Source organism: Rhinolophus sinicus, chromosome 6, assembly GCF_057876585.1.
Source record: "Rhinolophus sinicus isolate RSI-liver-muscle chromosome 6, RSI-T2T, whole genome shotgun sequence".
In the NCBI taxonomy this organism is placed as follows: Eukaryota; Metazoa; Chordata; class Mammalia; order Chiroptera; family Rhinolophidae; genus Rhinolophus; species Rhinolophus sinicus.
In genome coordinates this window covers 57,952,681-57,973,513 of record NC_142506.1, presented here as the reverse complement: position 1 = coordinate 57,973,513, position 20,833 = coordinate 57,952,681, and the positions used below count along the sequence as shown (strand labels likewise).

The 20,833-nt window shown below is 44.0% G+C and overlaps 1 protein-coding gene and 1 long non-coding RNA gene across 2 annotated transcripts in view; one reads left to right on the top strand and one right to left on the bottom strand.

Annotated features, from left to right (window-relative positions):
• Positions 1-20,833, bottom strand: part of LOC109451963 (uncharacterized) — a 382,815-nt gene that overhangs the window by 61,973 nt on the left and 300,009 nt on the right. The gene's annotated exons all lie outside the window — the stretch shown is intronic.
• LOC141567924 (uncharacterized) lies at positions 1,860-10,337 on the top strand. Its single transcript, XR_012490911.2, has 3 exons — positions 1,860-3,206; positions 8,992-9,096; positions 10,126-10,337. It is a non-coding gene; the product is annotated as an uncharacterized LOC141567924 (long non-coding RNA).

Genomic DNA, 20,833 nt, shown 5'->3' with positions numbered 1-20,833 from the left:
CGAAGAAGCGAATTTCAAGGAGACACTGAAAATGAACGTGTCAGGCCCTTTCAGCCCTCTCTTCAAGCAGCTGGCATTTGACTCTTCAAACCCCAAACCACCGCCGGATGGGAGACATGGGGCTCCGAGGGCCCTTTACTGCACAGCCAATGACTTGTAAACACACCTTGTCACTACATGTGTTCAGGCAATTACTGGGCAATGAGACCTGCCAACTACCTAGCAATTAAAAGATGGAGTCTCGTGTGGGCTGTCATTTAGGAAGCAGTGGCTGGTTTCCTCACTTCAGTGACACGACCACATCCTCTTGAGAAGACCAAATGCTTTCAGGAACCATTCGCTAGGCGATCCATTTATAGAATAACTGAATTACAGAGGGCAGATAGCGCTAGTTCTGAGGTGGTTCAACGCAGTTCTTCCCGGATGAAGGAGAAAGCCGTAACTGACTGAGAAACCATGTCTGGAAATACCTGTGTTCAGGGTGTACATGTAGGGTGAACACTTACGTAACAAGTGTCTACCAGGCGCAAGGCCCATGGGGAAACCTGTACCAAACAGGCAGCCTTACACAAGATCCATGAGGCTCTGGGCTCTGCGTGGAGCACTTTCCATCTATCTTCTCATTTAATCTTCCCAGCTCACCTGGAAGGGAGAGGCTGTTATCTTTATTTCACGGAAAAGGCTTCTGTGAAGCTCATCTACATCTCCGCTGCTGGTGGATGGCTGAGTTGCAACGGTAACACACACACCTTCTAACTGCACTTCCCATGTTTATTCTCCCTTTTCTTTGTCTTGGGATAAAGGGAGATGGAACCGAATGCAGAGATGTAATTCTAGCTTTCCAAGAGATTGCTGAGCGTGAAATGACTTGAGAACAGTTTAAAAGTAGCCTGTGAGCCAGGGGTGCAGGACTGCAGTGTGGATTTAGGATGGCATGTCAAGAGTACAGTTAATCTAGAAGGATGTCCTAAATGGATGTGATTTCTCATCCAGGGTCTAAAACATATGAATATTTTAACCTCATCTACCGCAAGTAATTATGTTTCCATAGTTGCATCAGCCTACCTCTGTGACTAATTGGACTGAGGGCTGGAAATGTGTTTTTCTTACCTTTGAAAATACGATACGCTAGACATTACTGGCAGGTGTGATCTTGTTTTGCCTGAAAACCAGCTGGTCAAGAAAAACCTTGGTTTGGGGAGTGATTTTAGGTGTTTGATAAACAGAGTCCTAATATGCTTTCTTTTCCTTATTATTTCAGAGACTACTGCAAAGCTGGGAGTTATCAAGTTTTGCAAAGCTGGAACAGTTATCAAGTTTTGCTAGTTTGAAGACAAACAGACCGGACATAAATGGTAGAAATCTGGGTCAACCCGAACAACTGAAACGTGAACGTATTTTTGGCTTTAGAACAAGTGCTAAAAACAGGAGTTCAGTTTCTACTAATGTGAAGAACCCTCAAGAGGTTTGTTGGGTAAGAATTTGGTTATCAATGTCAGTTACTAGAGTGGGTGATTGGAGTAGAGAAGAAGACGGGATAAGGAAAGAGATCTGGTTTGTTTGTTACCAGCAGGATGGTTTTGTCACTCTATACTAGTCTCATTTCTATAACTGAAATAATACAAGGTAATCGTATGTGAAATGTATGCAAAAGTACTTGGTCAGTTGCAGAAATACTGCAGTCATAAGGTATTACTGATACCCTGGGTCCTTGCTATGTCATTCCAGGTCAGTGAAATTCACATATTCTTGTAGAAACTCAAATATGGTCTCACTTATTTATGATTACTAATAACTATAATCCAGCAATAGCGTATTATTTAAAGTAACGGATTAGTGTTTATAGTAAAAATATTTTAAAATCCCTACCAAAATTCTAAGTGGTTATCACTGTTCTAGAAAATAACTGTTTTTCACAACTGAAAGATCCAACTCAAGCCTGAAAGCATGGTACTCAGAGTTGAAATCATGGCAGCGTAAAAATCTTCAGATTTTCTTTATTTCTATGTTGCCATCAGTGGACTGAAGATATTAGCCTGACTTGACTAGGTGACATTGGTAAGTCATTTAGCTATTCCTGCGCCATTGGCGGCATACCTATATAATACCCTAATCAGAATGTTCTTTGCCTCCCTTGGAAAAGAATGACAAAAGATGAGATCAGCTCTGTCGTGACTGACCCTAGAGCGTCACAAACCAAAGAACGAGAAAAGCCCACTGTCCTGACATCTTCAAGGGTAGTGATGACATTTAACAATATATCTGTTTTCTTTATTTTCTTCCAACAAAGTTAAGTTTGCGTTTCCGATGATAAGCCATGTTGTCATTGACGGTGAGAGAACTGGGAAGTTGTACTGACACCAACCTATTCTGTGTGGAGGCGTCAGTGTTGGTCCATCACCTCTGACTGCTCTCCGTCACTCTATCCTGACTGCAGCCCCCATCCCTGCTGTTCTGTGACTCACATTCAATCCTAATGAAGCAGAGTCAGATCGATGCATCCTCAGTAGCCAGCCAGTGAGGCCTGTGACTGGCCTCCAACATGAGGTCCAGCCCTGCAGGATGGTGCTCCAGAAGGAAGGCTGGATCCAGGCTTCCTAACTACGATAAACCAGGTAGAAAAGTGACAAGTAGGCTACGTAGGGTGGGAGCCAGGGGTTGCCCAAACATGGGTTATCAGACTTTGCTGCAGCCTTAGGAAGACAGGAGAAAACCAACAGAGTCAAAATGCAAACTGACGGAAGGAAAGGTTATTCACAGCTGGTGGGGAAGCCTGGGGTTGCCGCATAGGGGAAGTTATTAAATCAACGGTTACCTCAAATTAGAGGTAACCTTCTTGGGGATTTTGGAGCAGAAAATTTGGGTAATTTGCTGTTGCTATTTTTTAAGTCTGAATTTTTGGTTGTTGTCATCACTGGTTTATTTTATAGCATAACTCATGTAGGAAATATCCAAGTCAAGAACAGAACTGAAAGTCCCAGCAGGAATGTGGAGAGGAAGACCTGGGAAAGCCAAGTGCCTACATGCTTCTGTCTAGCAAGTTCATGGCTCCGAGGACCCACTTCCCGAGCCGGGAGCCGTGCCACTGGAGGAGGAACCCTCCAAGCTCGGGGGTTCCACAACTTTAGTAGAAGCTCTGGGTGTTCCTCTCTTTATGGATAAAGAGCAAGAGACTGCCAGCCTTATCTTGTGAACAGCTTTGCCTTGTGAGTAAAAAATGTCACATATATGGCAGGGACAGTCTCTTAGAGAATGGCTGCTGTACCAAGAACCCACCTTGCCTTCCTTCCCCAGCCCACCCAGTCAGGTATGCGACAGGCACACTGGTGAGATAGTGACTGCTTCCTGTCCTACCCTAGCCCTTCCGCTACTTCTATAATCACTTGTTTCCACTTCCTGAAACCCTGGCTTCCCTGTATCACACCTTCCTGTAGGAGGAGAAGCAATGGTAAAGGTAAAAATCTTGGCGGTAACAAAGTTCATTTATAGCTCTGAGTCTCCATGCAGCCCATGGATTGATTTAATGGCATCCAGTGACTTTCAACTTGCAACCTTCTTGTGCCTGCCAGATTCCAGGTATCTCGCAATGTCTTGCTGAAGATTTGTTTTAGTTTGGGTCCCTCTTCACCTACGGAAGAAGAGGCTGAGACAAAAAAAAAAAGTGGGGTGCAAGTAATTTATATTTGGGAGAAGGTTGAAGGAAACACTGGTGGGAGAGTGAAGTCAGATGGGAAAGAGAAGGCAGCCAATAAAGAGCTAGGAACTAAGTTACCACGTTGGGCAACTGAAGTTTAATCCTGTTGGAGAACTCCGGAGAATGCCAGAGAACACGTGTTCCAGAGAACATGGCCAGAGGGGCAGGGGCGGTGGGGTACTGACACACTAAGTCCAGCAGTAGGGACTGAGGACTTTAATTTCCTATTCTGTCCTGCTGCACAGGTGGGAAAAACAGCCTCTGGTGGCAGTTGGAAGGTGGCCCCTGTTTACTGAAGTGGGAAGGGCAGGGGAAGTAGGTCAGGGCACTGACAGCTTCTGTCACACCGTGGAAAGTTCCTCACTGCTGCTACCCATGCTGTTCTCTGCTCCACTGTCTGTCTGTGACATCTGCTTGAGTACCTCTCCGGTAAAATTATGGCTGACAGGAAATGGCTCTTCCCCGCCAGGGTTACAGTTCAGGTAGAAAGATCCCCGAAGTGTTGTGACATCCTTAGAACACCTGTCGCCAGAAGCTAGGGGCACGATTCCTAGCCTGGATTAACTGAGTTCAATTGGCATGGCACCAAGCAGGGTCCCACACAAATTCATGTCCATCTGCTGAAAACCACCGAGGGCCCTGGACACAGAGGCCTCGAGGTGAGTTGTTGACTCACCCAGTGACACTCGAAAGTAAATTGGCATCTTCTACCCTTTTCTTTTCAAGGATCCAAATCCCAGTTTCACAAGCCTGGTACTTGGTCTTAAAGCCCGCAGAGCTGTGCCCCTTGGAGTCCATCACACACTCTGCCAAGTCTCTGGAGATGGACATACTGTTCAGACCTCCATGGATGCCACATTCCTACACTGCTTGGATCAATTTCCCACTAGGCTGTGGGTTCCTGCTTCTCATATATCTTTCCACGCACCAAGTGCAATCTTTGACCTGTGAGAATGGTCATTCAATTTTAGTTAAATGGCCATGCCCAGAAAAGGCAGAAGCATGAAAACCCAAGGTCCCACCCCAGAGCTCCACTCCTGCACTCTCTCTCTCAACACTACCATATTTTTGAGGAGACAAGGTGGCTTTGAAGCTTTTGTTTAAGACATGGAAAGAAGAGAGGTCGGACAAATGAGGCATGAGAGCAGAGAGTGACATTGTAGTCTCTTATTTGCAGAGAGAAGGCAGACACGAGGGGAGATAGGAGCCTGGAACAGGTGTGTCACTCCACTGTGTCCCTGAACTTCAGAGGAGAGCTTGGAGGACCACCACGGCAGGGCATGTTGCTGAGTTTCTGAAGAAGGATGGAGATAATAGCAGCAATAACCTGATGCTCAGGACCCAGGATTGGAAGGAAACGTGGATGTCACTGCACTCACCTGTTTCACTTTTCAGATGAGCACGTGGAGGCCACAGAGGGACAGTAATATGCTGAGGTTACACAGTAGTTGGTGGCAAACCACAGGTGGCTCCTGCTTTAGGGGATGCTTCCCCTTGAAGGGAAGACCCATGAAAGGTCTGCATTGAGAGCGTCTTCATAATATCCTTTTGAGGCACTTGAGTACAGCTCTGATGCCCCTCTAGCTTGGCTGTGTTAGAAACATCCCAGAGATAGTGAACTGTATCTGGGACTAGTGAAGGTCAAAGTTGATCCTGTTCTTTTCCCCCCCATTTGCTTAGCTACCCTACATTCAGGTGTTTGGGGGAGCATCTCTCTCTGCCTACTGCTGTAAAACATGCTGAGCCAATGCCCGACGATTCCCTGATACAAGTAGGACATCCTCTCCATCTGTGGGAAATTTGATGGCTTCACAGTCAACAGCAGACCCACTATTCAGGAAGCAGGACAAAGCAGAATGACTAAGTGCTGGGGACAGGTAGTCAGTGCTAGAGGAGCTCAGAGGTCGGTGACCTTCCAGGTGGCTGAAGTGGGTAGAGAGGGAGTCATGGGAAGGGTGACGAAGCCAGCCCAGAAAGCTTCTGCTCACACAGAGGCAGGGGGAGGAATGGGTTCTGTGCGATACCACGGGCACAGGGGCAAGAGGAGGGCAAACCTCCAACCTCAGGTATCTACTGCTCCTATTTCCAGGGCAGACAAAGTCAGGGCTCCCAGGCAAGCCCTGGGGTTGAAAGGGAGACCCTGCTTATCCCAACTCCGTTAACCAGTGGGAAGAATTGGGCTGTCACTGCAAGTTAAGAAAGTAGCATATTAGGCAGAGTATTAATGAACACAAACTATAAAATATAACACTCAGTTCCTCAAAGGATAATGTCAGACAGTAGTTCTCAACTTCTATGGCACTGGGTTTAGAAACTTCATAAAGATTTTTAGAAAGATTTTTAGAATAGTGGCACAGCTATTAAATGAGAAAATCTAAAACTTGACAATGAGTGGCAGGGGAGAATGGAGAAATTATAAACCTGCCGAATGTCTGAGTCAACACCACACTGGAAAAGAAATTGAAAACATCTGACTGAAAAATCCATGGTTGCAGAGTAGATTTGACAAGCTCTTGGTTAAGAAGGTAGAGTACAAAAATTTGAGAATCACTGCATTTGATGGTCCTGTCTTTTGCCAAACTCCCCCAGCCCAGAAAGGATTGCTTTTCTTACTAAAGTATTGGGGTCAGTGAAAAAAGGGCTATCCATAAATTAAACATAAAGATCAAATAATAAAACGTAAAAACCATATATATAAAGATCTGGACAAAAAGTTTTAAAAAACATGCAAATATATATATATATATATATATATATATATATATATATATATATATATATCCAAATATGTAGTCATCTAGTTAATGGATAGCATTCTCATTTATTTCTTAGTATTGGGTATTTTCTAGAAGCAACTTCCATTATAACACGTATTCCTGTGTATTCGCCGTATGTGATTCTCATCCCGATAACACGTCTCCATTTTGAAACAGCAATCTAAGGTGTCAGTGGAAATGTTCTCTTGGAAAATGTGTGTTGTCTTTCACAGGACAGACATGATTAAGTGAACGGGCATGGAGAGGTTTGTCCATGTGAGGCCTGGGAGAGAGGACACGTGGACGCTCTCTTCTACTCTGGACTAATTGTCCCTCATGTCACCCCCTCCCAACTTCACTCAATTATTAGCTGTCCTTAAGAACACTTTGCCAGCACAGAGAGGTGTTGGTTTGCAGTCCAGGCCATTAGACCCTAAAGCTTAGAGACCGTGACATGTAGAGAGACATGAAAGAAAGCAGGGTATTGCTTTCTTCTTTTCCTGGGTAAAATGTTAAGTGACAAATACGCAAGCAGACGGAGAGGACCTCTGGGGGTTAAACGCTGTGTGGCCATCTCAAGGGAGCTGACTGTATTAGAAGAAGGCAGAAGTAATAGCCTATTGAAATAACTTTGGAAATTCTGATATGAAAATACCAAAGGAGGAAATGATGGATGTACCCATCATACAGGATCATACAACTCACCTTAGACCTCAAGACACACACACACACACACACACACAGACCCCTACACAGATGAGAATATGAAGCATTAGTGACATGACGTGACTCCTCCCCACGCAAAACGAATCAGTAGCAAAGCGAGGGCTAGAACTCAGACCTCTGAATTTTTAATGCATTTCTTCACGATGCTGCTCTTTGATTAGCTGGAAGGAAGCCATCCAAACTTCAAAATGATTTAAACTATTTGAAATGAGACATTCTTTCCCCCATCACAGCCCCTTTCCCTGTCTCTGCCCCATCGAACTGTCCTAAAGTGCAGACCTGCTCACCCCGTTTCCTGGTACAAAAACCCACCAAGAAATAAGCAGCTGCTTAATTTCAACCCAGAGAGGCTGCAACACTCCACAGGCAGCTTCCTCACTAGCTCATTGCCCTCTTTCCATGCCTTTTCGTTTGGAGTGTCTTCCAGCCAAATAAGACCACCCGCTGCTATACTTCCTCCTCCACCCCCTGCACCTCTGCTCACCTTGCCCCCTCCCAGAAGCCCCCACACCGGTCCTCCCTGTGAAAATCTCAGTCGTCCTTTAGGGCCAGATCTCACAGAAGTCCCAGCTGTCTGCCATTGCTCCTCTTCTGCCTTGCTTGTTTCTCTGCATCAGCTTTTGTCACTGTCTACCTACCCCCTGCTGCTTTGTAAGTTCTTTAAGGAAAAAAAATCCCTCTATTACTCTTCTCTGCCAAGGCGGAGTTTGTACAGTGCTAGACACATAGCAGGTGCTTAGTTGAAAGAAATTGTTGACGAAACAAATGTGTAGTTTAATTAGCAATGTAACAACTCCACCCTCCTCCACCCCAGAATCAGTGAACACACATGCAAAGATTTCAAATATAGGATCTTGGTGAATAGATAAAATCATTACGCAATCATCTATTTTTTGACTACACATTTCTTTGGCATGATGTCTGCATAATCCTAGTCTCTCAGTAAAATACTCAGTAACTAGAGATTTAAAATCAATTTTAAACTCAAAAGCAACACACATTGTCTTCAGTCAAGAAACCAGACAATCCCCTACTAAGTTCCCCAGTTATATACAGGGTCGCAGTTTGTCACCATGCATTCATTTCAATGACGCCCAGTGCTACAGAAATGTTGTATTCCAGAACTTATCAAGTGGCATTAAATAGAGTATCTGCTTCTGAAATTTACTAAATGTTTAGTATCGACACATGTGTTGTGACTATTACCAAAGAATAGTTTTTGGAAGAAAATACCAGGTAGGTAAGTGGCCCATGGGGGGACAGAGGGGTGTGTGCCACACTGCCAACTTCAGATGTAGTTACGACGCTACCAAGTTCAGCACTTGCATATCTGGGGACGCAAAATGATGTATCCATTTTGTAGTTAATAAATACAGATGGTGAATAATCATTCTCCCTTCCCAAGCTGTACATTAGCACCCCCAAATCAGGGACTGGTCCCTCACATTGTACACATTAAAGGAGGAAGGCACGGCCCCTATAGCCCTGACAGGTTCTTTCTCCTTCTTTCTCCTTCATGGTGATCTTACCCCTCCCGATATCGAGGAACCTGACCTAGCCTCATGCGTGTTCTCCCCTGGGTGCCCATATTCACAGAAGCTCTAACAAAGTCTTGGGGCATCATCTTTCAGTGTAGCACATTTAACTCCGCCTCCTGAAGTATTCTGACTGTGAGGTACTCTTTGAAGCGGCCAAGACAAAAAAGAAAGAAAACAAACTCCCGAGCCCCAGCAAGATGAATTTATAACAGTGCCCTGTCAGGTGTCTGGAAATAGTACATTAAATCAGGAGTTATTCACTCTATCTTTCCCAAAGGCCTACTTTGAACCTGGAACCTGGGGCTGAGACAGCCCCGCGGGGAAGGCTTGTGGCAGAGGGGGCTACTGGCAGTCTGTTGCCCCACGTCGTTGGATGCGAGGGGTGAGTAAATGAAGACTTGGCTTACCACTTCTGAAAGGCTGCCAAGGTCTGTGTCATCCCTGGAGTTCTAGATTTGTTGTTCTGTCTCGTCTAAATGAACGCTCCCTCCACAGGGCTTGTAATACCAGGGCTTTCATGCACACTTTCCCCCCAAGTTGGGCAGGCCCGCTCTGCTGCATTAAATCAGTCGTGATCCAAGCTGAGTCTTGCTTAAAAGTGACTTCCAATTAACATGCAGCAACATGGTCTAAGGGCTCCAAATAGATCAATTAAATAGCTGTGTTGTGAGGAACTCATTTCCCATGGGTCTCATCTTTTTGTCCTTCATGTGTTGGAAAAAAAGTATATATATATATATATATACTTTTATATATGTATATATATAGTGACTCCTCCGAAAAAATATGAAATGATCTGATTAAACTATTGCTTTTGATGCTGTATTTGGGGTTTATGGAAATTTTTTTTAATTAGTTTCTGTCTGACAGTCATTATCCACCAGACTTTGAATCATAAAGCTCACCTTGTCACCCTGCCCTCTTCCTCCCAGGAGAATGTACAATCACAGGTTATTATGACCTAAGTGTGTATATATGTAGCCCAAGGATTAAAAAAAGAGGCTCAATCCAGTGTTTAAGATCCTGACAGTAACCACAGAAGAGAAACAGCGAACCTTTACGCATTACTCTGAATGTATTATACCTTTCTCCAAAATAGCTCAAAATATTTCTACAACGGTTTTTTTATTTGTTATCAAAAGCGAAATACTAACACGTTGTGATGATTAACATAAAACTCCTGCTTTAGGATTATTGGCATATTCTGATTTTAATTAATCGTCATCCTGTCTTTTCAGCATTATACTTAAGAATTACTACATAGGACAGAATAACAATGCATATACTTTTTTTGTTGTTTTTTTTTTTTGCTTCTTTCTTTTAGTTCTCCTTCATAGATGATACTTAACTTTCTTTGGGATAAATAACTACCTCTCTGAAACCCCAATCTTTTCCAAAAATTCTTTCACAGTTTGTCTCAGACCTAAGTGCACTGCACCTGGGCAACGATTGGTCACGCTCCGTGCTGTAGAAAAGGTGAATATTCCTTCCGTCCCAGCAGGAAGAAACTCACATGGGGCTCTGTGACTGATTAAAGGCGGAAATGTACACGAAATCCAGCCCATGCGTCCTGAGTCCCACGAATCTGGCTCCAACTCTGCGGTGAATTCTCTCCTCCCTGCAGTGAGTTCCTTTGCTACAATGTGCCAGTTTTCTTATCTGTAAAATGGGGGGATCCCACTCCTTCTCCAAGGGTTTGACTGGGCAATTGCTATGAGCTACGTAGATGAATAAAGATATTAACCTTTGCCAGCCCAGATCACTGCAGTTGTTTTTCTGAATCAGTTGGGAAAAAATCTTTTCATTTAGGCTATATTTCCATGAAGATTTTAAGTATTACGCATAGAGCTTCTAAATGTTAAAAGACCCAAATCTGTAATTTACCAGATTTCCTTGACATGTCTTCTATTATTTCTATACTTAAGTTCTGACCTCTTGGGGATGACTTATTTCTATTATCTTCTCATTTTCTGTGGTTTTCTTTTTAAATACTTAATTCATTTTTTCCAGTTCTAATTTATTTTTGTATGTCTGAAAAGGAAGGCCTGGGCTGATCTTTGTTTCCAAATGCTAATAGTTTTTACAGCACCATAAATGGAGTTTGGATAATGCCATGCTTCTCCGTTGCATTGTGATGTCTCCTTTTTAACCGCATATTTAATTTTTACATGTAAGAATCAGTCTTCTGAGAAAATGTGACTTCTTTCTCCTTTGAAAGCACACAGCATCATCTCTTTTGTCTTTATTTATTTTCCTCTAAAAACCTGTCTTATGCCACACTCTATGAGATGGTAACCTTTTCCAGGGCCTCTCTCCCTTCATTCTGATATTTAGGTGTTAACACACAGTATGTTGTTTGAGTTGAATTCTGAGAGCATATACCAAACATACACACAAGGACAGAGAAAGGAAAAGGCAGATGCCGTCAAAATGCTTTAACGAAGCAGAGTCAAGGCTGCTGGTCAGGACCCTTGAATCCTGGTCCCCAGGAGTTTCTAGAGGGCTGTGATGCTGGCTTGTGCAGAGGGCTGCCCTGAATGGGGACCCATGGAAACCTAACGCCCGTGCCCTTCCAGGCCATCCCCCATCCTACTTGACCTGGTTGTCCAACCCTAGCTATCCCTTGGGAATCAGAATGGCAGGACGTTCGGCGGAAAGGCATGAAGGAGGTGGGCATACACTGATGCCCTCGGTGCCACGACAATCACTCTTTCCCCACACTCTGTGTAACTAGATTAGAGATCACGGAGAACCCATTAAAATTCATTTTGGAGCAACAGAGGTGTAGCAACAAGCTGCCATCCACGTCTGGGACTGACCATCAGGTTTCCCATTCCTGGGGCAGTTTTCCTGAACCCTTACCTATTGCCTCTCTTGGTAGGAGCTTTTCCTTCCATTAACTTATAAGCTGAGGCTATGTGCTCTCCCAGGAAGGACATTTGTCACCCTTTCTGGCAAGAGACACCTTGAGCCGTTAATAGTAGAACCAAAGTCCTTCAGCCTTTGTAAACTCTGCTATAAAATGATATTGCACAATCGTAATTCCCCTTTTAAGAAGTCTGCTTGATGTCCTAAGTCCCCCAAAAGCTAATCCCCACCAGGGTAGCTCAAGTAACATTTTGGTCCTTCTCAGTTTCGGAAGGGATGGCTGCAAATCTATGGCCTGCTCTCCAAGGTCACTTAGAGCGAGCCTGGGGCAAATAAATAGCACGTTCTTGACCCCACTCCTCTGCCTTTGGAGGATGGGAAGTTATTGAATTGTCTTGCAAATACTTGCAAACAGTACACTGGAATTTGAAGAAAGTGAAATGTTTAGGAGAATGGGGTAGTGGGTCTGTGTTTGAATGCAGACTCGACTATATCGAAATACGTGACTGGAGAGTTATTGAACCTCTCTGAGTCTTGGCCTCTGCATCTGTGAAACAGAGTAATAGCCACCTTACAGGCGTGTTGTGAAGCTCAGGCATCTGTGTTTGAAGGGCCTGGCCCATAGTAAGCTCTCAACGCGTTGTGGCTATTATTAGGATTGGAGTAAGCAGGGTTTATTTAGAGGTTCTTGGATGCTATGGACAGAGATCAGTGAGGATGAGTATCGAGTTCTACTCCGTGTGTTCCCTGGGTCACAGCCAGAATGAGGACACAAGACTGTATGGGCCCAGGACTGATTGTTCCAGCACTGGCTTCTCCCTGATATTAGCATTGTGACTGACGGTGAGCATCAGAAATGGTAGGGGAGCGGGGGTCTGGCCAGGTTTATGGGCTCTTACTGCTCACCCACCTGGCTTAGTCCGCCCTTCAGGGATTCTTCTCTAGGGTGCAAAGTTGGTGGTCAAGGCTGACTGTAATGTGACAAAGAAAAGCAAGCACAGGTGGTCCCCAGGGCTAGTACCACCTGCCAGTCTCGTGGGCTGTTTCCCAGAGAAAAGCAAAGGGGCAGATCATATCTGCATACCCCGAGCCCTGGCGCCCCCACAGAGGACTCCTCTGTTGGAGCCACGTTTGGCCACTTGGCTTTATCTTTATTAATAGAAATCTTGGTCATGCCAGCTGGGCAAAAAAGGAAAACCCTGGCTGAAGAGGGCATGTATTTTAAGATGACACAGTTTATATTTGGAGACTGGGATTATGCCCTTTGGGAGACAAGAAAGAAGAGGAAGCCAGATTAGAGCTGAGCACCTGGCCTGGGCAAATGTCATCTCCCAAAGTGGCCACGCTCATCACATGTGCACACCACAGCTGAAGAAGGTAGGAAACCCAGAGCTCGCCCACATCCAGATGTCCCCGCTGCCTGCGGTTCTGAGGAGACAGTCACCAAAGTCAGTGTTGGACCAGCAAGGGAAGGTGGGCAGGCCATGGTGCCTATTCACAGGGCAAAATACTTCTCTGCTCATCCACGAGTGATTTGGGACAATGCGAAGTAAACTGATAGTCGTCAGGGGCTTGAGACAAGCACACTTCACCTCTGAGGCACAGATTCGTATTCTCCCTTGAGGTGTTTCAAGGACTGACACCATCACTTGAAGCAGAACTGAAAGGGTGATGTGTTAATTTGGCGTATACTTATCACCTGTCTATGGAATGGTACAATCTGTTCTTGGATAATTTCTGAATTAAAATTTTATTACTGCTTCCCCTGGAGTTGAGTAATCACCGTTAAAAACAACAGTGTTCACCCACATTTTTCTCAGCTGCCTTCCGTTATTTACCTCACTTTATTCTAATATCCATGTAAAATTTGCTAAATAGCCTTTGACACATTAATACAAAAGTTAGTAATAGAACCATCGTAGAAAAAATTTTTTAATCTAGAAAAATGGAAATAAAAATATAAAAAAATTCCTCTACCCATAGAAAACAGCTGTTAATATTGCAGTGAATCTATTTCCATTATGTCTCCATGTGTTTTTTCAGTATTTGAAATACTATGTATAAAATATTGTGCACTGTTTTTTTCAGCTAATAGTATATTAGGTTGGTGCAAACGTAATTGCAGTTTAAAAGGTTAAAAATAATTGCAAAAACCGCAATTACTTTTGCACCAACCTAATACCATAAGGATTGACTGCAAAGAGTTTTTCTATGCAGAATTCTTTGCAAATAGAATTTTAAAACAGCAATGAGGGATGTACCGTAAAATCTTTAATAAACTCTCAACGTTTGGAATTTATTGATTTCTAATATTTTCTGGCACATTGCTTCAGTAAACACTTCTGTGGATAAATCACGGTCTGGTGAAGAGTAGGAACTTGCTTTTAAGAACGAGAATGCACAAGTACAGACATCTGGTCACCTCATCCACCAATGCTCAGCCTGTGAGTGGGACAGCCATCACACCACAACTTTCCTTCACACCTAACTCATCAAGAGACAGAAAGAAAGAAGATTTCTGACCCAGCCAAAGGAATAAAACAATCAGAGAATTACAGACCCAAGTTTCTACCTGCCCTCATGTTCATATACCCGTAGACTCATACAATGAGATTAAAACTAAGAAAAACATTGTAGACCAGTGGTTACAAACCTGGCTGGCAAAATCGAATCACCTCAAGAGTTTATTAAACTAAATCAATAAGTCTAAGGCAGAACGTGAAAATCTGTATTAAACAAGAACAAACAAAAAAAAAAAGGAAAGAAGTGGCTGGCCCTTCTGCTTTGAAGCAGACTTGCTGGCCTTGCTTTGAAGTGATTTTGTAACTTCCCTATGGTCACTGCCGACTTTGACGTTGAAGAGATGGTTGCCAAGTTTCTATTCTGCACACCCCTGGGATGGTCAATATTGCAGGGCAATGTCACAAGCGAGGATGAGCCAGTGCGTCCCCCGTGGAGAGTGCTGGTTTTCTAGCTCCTACCAAAAGGAAGAGCCAGCTGACGGATGGAACACACAGTGACCTGAGCTCAGGTGTGGGCACAAGCTTTGTAGCTTCTGACATCACGTGAAAGGTCACAGATGACCATATGCCAGTGGCCTCTTTGGATGCCCATAGTAGCACCCACTTTGTGTCAGGGACATGGAGAAGGAGCTGGCCTTTTAACCCTGGCTTACATAGAAATAAGCTGGGAGAGTCTAGCGGGAGGCTGCAATAAACAGCTGAGTATGGCTGGAGTTAAGCTCAGCAGCATCTCATTAGTGTGTTCAGGTGCCCAAAAAACTAGCCCAAACATGGCAACGGTGAAGAGATTAGTGCATCTGCTGGAAATGTTGGCCCAACCATAGCGTGTAGTTTGGGAGAGTCGTGTGAGGGTCAGCTTTATGCTCTGGGATCAGGTCACCTTTGAAAGATGACATCAGGTTGTTCTGGGCTTACGATCGCCTAACGAATTCCAGACTGAGTGTGCTCCATGTGCAGTCCAGAAGAGGAAGCGGCCAGATGCTGCTGCCTGAAGAACCCACCTGGGACTGACTCACCCAGCTGGATTTCCCTCCTTCTAACCTCATGGTTCATCATGAAAGCAGGTCAGGTCTGCCTCTGCGGGGTGCAGACAGCTGGCGGATGATTCAGGGAGCAGATCCCAGCTCATTCTCACTTCCCCCATGAGCTGGCCAGCTTGGGCCCTGAGATGGAATGATCGCCTTGCCTTGGGGTGGCCATGAAGGGAAACAGATGCAATTCCATCTTCCTCAGTGAGGCTCTGCTCAGTGCGCAACACACTGAAAGGTGAAATACCACCCAGCAAAGTGGGAGATGCACTCATCTTGCCTGGAAATGCATCGCCATGAAACCTGAAGTCACCCAACACCAATGGCACCACTCCAGAGTAAGCCCTGGAAGCAGTGTTGCGAGGTGTAGTTCAACAGAAAAGGGGGGCTTTTCCTTATTCAGCACACCAACGAAATGTCTGTGATACTATGTCCCCAAAAGAGCCTCTCTCCTTGGGTGACGGGGAAGGAACAATGGGAGCCAGAGAAGGAGAACGAGGTGTGTCTTTGGGGACCAAGGCCAATTTGGGGCAGGATCATTGAGAAACATGGTCACCACTATTCCATCCTGCCCCCCCCCCCACACTTCCCTCAAAACACAGCATGTTACCTAGCTGGCAACTCTGATGAAAAATTCCTTCCCCGCTGGTTTCAACAGCAGACTTTCACTTAAACTCAATGGGCATAAGAGGCCCTGGGCTGACCATTCTGTTGGCAGGGTGAGTTTTCTCTTTATCCTCGTCTAGACATTGGACACTGTCTGTAGTTTCTGTCAAGCCCACCCCACAATCACGTCACAGGCCCTGGAGTTTGCTATGTGTTTAGGGTCTGACCTTTTGTGTTTCTTGGCCCTGGGTTTGGTTTTATCATACTTTCCTTGGATTCTAGGGCTATCCAAGTTGGTCTGTTCCTTCCTATCTCGCTCTCTCTCTGTACCTTTGCCACCTCTAACTTCATTTTTGAATCGCCTTCGTCACTCTCCCTGCTCATTTTTTATGCCAGGGATTTGTCCTCTCTAGAATTCTGCTCTCCTTCCCCCTGTACTATCATGCTTTGGTGTCACAACCGTGCCCACCAACAGGCATGTTTTCACTCCAGAAGCCCATCATCTTAGATGAAATAAATATGATAACAACAAAGGTCAGAAATATATCTACATCTACGTATCATAGATATCAATATATAGCTCTATCTAGCTATATATGTTCTGTCTATCTATCTATCTATCTATCTATCTATCTATCTATCTATCTATCATCTATCTCTAGGATATAGAAATGTCTTGTAGCAACAAAATGCCCCTTGATATGAAACATACTTGAGGGCCCTAGAGGCAAGAGCAAATATTTCGCACCCTCACAACAATACCAACGCCTGCCCTGGGCTGACAGTCTGTCCCCCACTGAGTGGGGGCTCATTCTCTAGCTGATCTGGGCTCATCACTGAGGCAGGTCCTGGTCAGTCAGGCTGATGGAACATCCGTGAAGCTGACCAGAGGCCCCCGAGGGGGTCGTCTCCTCTGAGTCCTAGGAGGTGCTTTATTCTTGCTATATTCAACATAAAATCTGAGAATTGTGTGAGATATTCATAAGACAAGGGGTTGTTTACACAAAAAAGGCAAAGTATGTACTAAAAGTACCTTACAACCACACGCTATGAGTTCTTTAAATATATACTCGTCTAAGCCCCTGTGATTCTTCTGCTATTATTCCTGGGAATAGCTCGTCGCTGTGTACTCATATGCTGGGTAACATAGGATCAAATCTTAACTTCTCTGTGCTTCTGCTTCTTCATGAAAACAGGAAGAAAACAGCAACTAACCCATAGGTGTCTTGCGATGACTGATTAAAACATAAGTCATAGCATAGGGACTGGCAGGTAATAAGCCATCATAGACTTTAGCTGTTTTTGTTACTGAAGAGGCCAAGAAACAATGTCACAAAAATGAGCTTTTCTCTCCATTTTGTGAATGGGGTGGGGGGAGGGGTCTGCCGAATGCTAAGCAGAAACACTGCCTGACCGCAAAATGCGAGGGCACAGCGTGTACCACTGGGATAATAACAGCAGAATAAGGACGTCTCCAAACTGGACAGATTTGAAATAGTTTCAGGAACTGAAGTTGCTTAGCCTAGAGTAAAAACAACCGGAAGGAAGACACAACCATGGTCCTCAAATCTGGAAACGCTGACATGGGGAAGAACAGTTACATGTATTGTTGTTGTTGTTGTTGTTTGGACCCAGAGGGCAGCACCATGACCAGCTGGGTAGGAGTTACAGGCAGATTTGGAGTCAATACAGAAAGAACTTTCTAAGCCTCAGAGTTCTGTAACAAGAAATGGTCACTTCATCAAGTATTCTCCACCAATGGGAGCGTTATGTGACCTTGAGCACGTAACGTCAAGTCTCTGTGCCTCAAGTTTCCTGACCTGCCAAATGGGGATAACAGTACCTATTTTTGAGAGAAGATGTGAAGACTGAATGAGTTAATACTGGGGGTGCCAAAAACATGTACACACTGGACTCGCATGCATCACTTGTTACCAGTATCTACTGAATATTACAATTTTAATGCAGTTTTTTTTTCCTTTCTTAAAATGTGTATACTTTTTTTGGGGCACCCTCTGTATGTGTACAGCATTTCAAGTAGTCCTGGAATATATTTAGTGTTCAGTAGACATTAGTCATTGTAGAGCTGCCCGTAAAGGTGGAGAGGGGCAGGTGTTATTGTCCCTGATATGAGAGATAAGAAAATCAGATCAATTATCCAGCAACCTGGCCTACTCTGAGACAATCGATCAATATGACATTGGGAATTACCTAAATTGTCACTTGGCATTCCATGCGTGTGTCTCACATCCACAGCTGGACACACTAACTCTCAGGGCAGCTGACCCTTGAACAACATGGGTTTGAACTGAGTGGGGCCACTTCTACGTGGATTTTTTCAATAAATACACATGGTACTATGAATGCATTTTCTCTTCCTCATGATTTTCCTAATAGCATTTACTTTTCCCTCGCTTACCTTATTGTAAGAATACGGTATATAATACATGTAACATACAAATACATGTAACATACAAATATGTGTTGATCAACTCTTCATGTTGTTGGTAAGGCTTCGGGTCAGCAGTAGACCATTAGTAGTTCATTTTTTTTGGAGAGTCCAAAGTTATACATGATTTTTTGATTGCATGGTGTGTGTGGGGGGTCAATACTCTTAACCCCTGCATTGTTCAAGGGTCATCGGTGGTCTCAATTCTTGGATTCATAAACTGTATTGTATATATTTTTGGAGAGCTCCACAATGCCCAGGCAAACAGCAAGTCTTCAATAAATACGTGTTGTCTAGACACATATAGCGGTGCTGTCTCTTAGGAAAGAGTACTGACTTTTCTGCTTTATAAGCCCAAGTACCTCCACCTCCTTTTCTAGTCAAAATCAGTGCCAGCTACAGTCTAACTGAGTCCCAGAAAGAGTCATTTTACATTTTTTCCTAACTCAACAGTCACTGCAATTTAACTTGACTAAATACAAACACAGGTTTAATTGGAACTTAGCTGCAAAGGAAGAGCAAAGAATCCATAGAATTGACTGCTCTTTAAATACAGGTTAGTGCAGCAAGTTAATGGCTCTTCTATGGAGATGCCCTACTGGGTAGACATGAAATTGTGGGGCAAACAGCAAAACAAGCAAATAATGTGTGGGCCTCCGACTACTTGTTGTGATTATGCTATATGAGTAATCAGTAATATTTGAGGATATTAGTCATTATTGGCTGTGCGTACTTCCTCACCAGTCAATCCTAGAGCCAGGATAAACAAGCCCCAGGATGCCCTCCTTTTGTTTTCTGCATGTGCTCATACATAAGAGGTGGGGGAGAGTCATTCAAGCTCTAGACATTTCGTATGGCTCACTTACATATATTTGCTGTATTTGTTATCCAGAAATCTAGGGTGTTGATGGGGTCTGAAATTCAGTGTGGCCCAGTGCCCACAAGAGGGGCTAGGAGAAAATGACACACTTATACAACTATCAGACTTAATACACTAGGAGACAGTTTGTCTTTTTCCTTGGCAAAGACAGAGATGTGTATGGTCACATAGCACCTCTGATAGATGGATGGGTTGAAAGGAAAGGAAAGAAAGCGGAGCTGTTCCCCGTCTGCTTTGGAGCATGCTTTGTTCATGTTTTCCTTTGACATTTTTGTACAGGTAATGAGGACCCCAGAGGAAGGGGTCTGCCGAGGAAGGAAGGCATGATCAGATTTGTTTTTCTAGAAAATGAATGTTGGTAACACAGCGAAGATTGGGCTAGAAGGGAGGAAAAACTAATGAAGAGACATGAGTTAGGAGTCTAATGAAATAATTAGGTATAAGACGAAGAAGCCATAATGAAAAACTAGCAATAGTTGAAAGACCAAGTTCTAGATACAGCCTCGAGGTAGAAACAATAGGCTTTATTGGTCCACTGCTGTATTGGTTGAAAGAAAAAGAGGACCTAAGATTGATTTCAGTGTTGAGAGGGCAGAGTGAATGGTGGCACCATTGACCAGGATTTGGGAATGGAGCAAGAGAGTAGGCAATGAGTCATTCTGTTTTGGACCTGCTGTGGGGAGGTGTATGTGTGGCTCTTTAAATACAGGTTAGCTCAGCAAGATGACAGTCAATGAAGATGCTTGGAAATACGAGTCTTGTACGTAGGCCGCATATCACGACTGGGATATAAATTTGGGGACCCTCTAGGCACAATGTTGTAAAGACCTCACCGGTTCTCAACTTCCACAGAAGTTTTAAACATCTTTATACAATAGAGAAATATTTCACTTCCAAGTATAAGGTATCTTAGATCCTGGAGAAAGTGACATCATTTTGTCCTTTATCTTCACCATGTTTTATGAACTACAGTTTATAAAACTAAAATTTAGGGGACGTTTCTCGAGTAGGCGGAATAATGGCTCCCCAAAGATGTCCGTATCCTAATCCTTAGAGGCTGTGAACATGTTACCTCACGTGGACAAAGGGACTTTGCAGGTGTGATGGAGTTAAGGCCCTCAAGGTGTGGAGATTATACTGGGTCATCCAGGTGGGCTCATCTAACCACCTTGGCTCTTAAAATCAGAGAACCTTTCTCAGTTGTGCTCAGAGCGAGCTATGACTATGGAAGAACAGTAGAAAGATTTGACATCGCTGGCTTTGAAGACAGAGGAAGGGGCCGTGAGCCAAGGAATGTGAGTGACGTCTAGAAGATAGGAAAGGCAAGGAAACAGATCCCCCCTAGAACCTCCGGAAAGGAATGCAGCTCTGCTGACAGCTTGATTTTAGCCAGTGAGTCCCATGTTGGGCTGCTAACTGTAAAATAATACAATTGTGTTGTGTTAAGCCACCAGTGTATGAATTTGTTACAGCCATGATAGCAAATAAATACATCTTTTCAGTTGAAAAGTTTTAGCACTTGCTGCTAAAGAGAAATAGTGTTCTTTATCATCATCAATATTTATTAAACTCTTAACCATTGAATGATGTATGCCCTATCTGAACTTGGTTTCCTCAAATGCAAAGTGAGCTGATGTTAATTCTGACCTGCTGGAGATGGGGTGAGAATGAAAAGAGAATGCAAGTGTAAAAGCCTCATATATTGTCACGTGTTGATCAGTGACAGTCGCATTTTCTTGACCTGGTCACTAGAAGCGTAAAGCTAA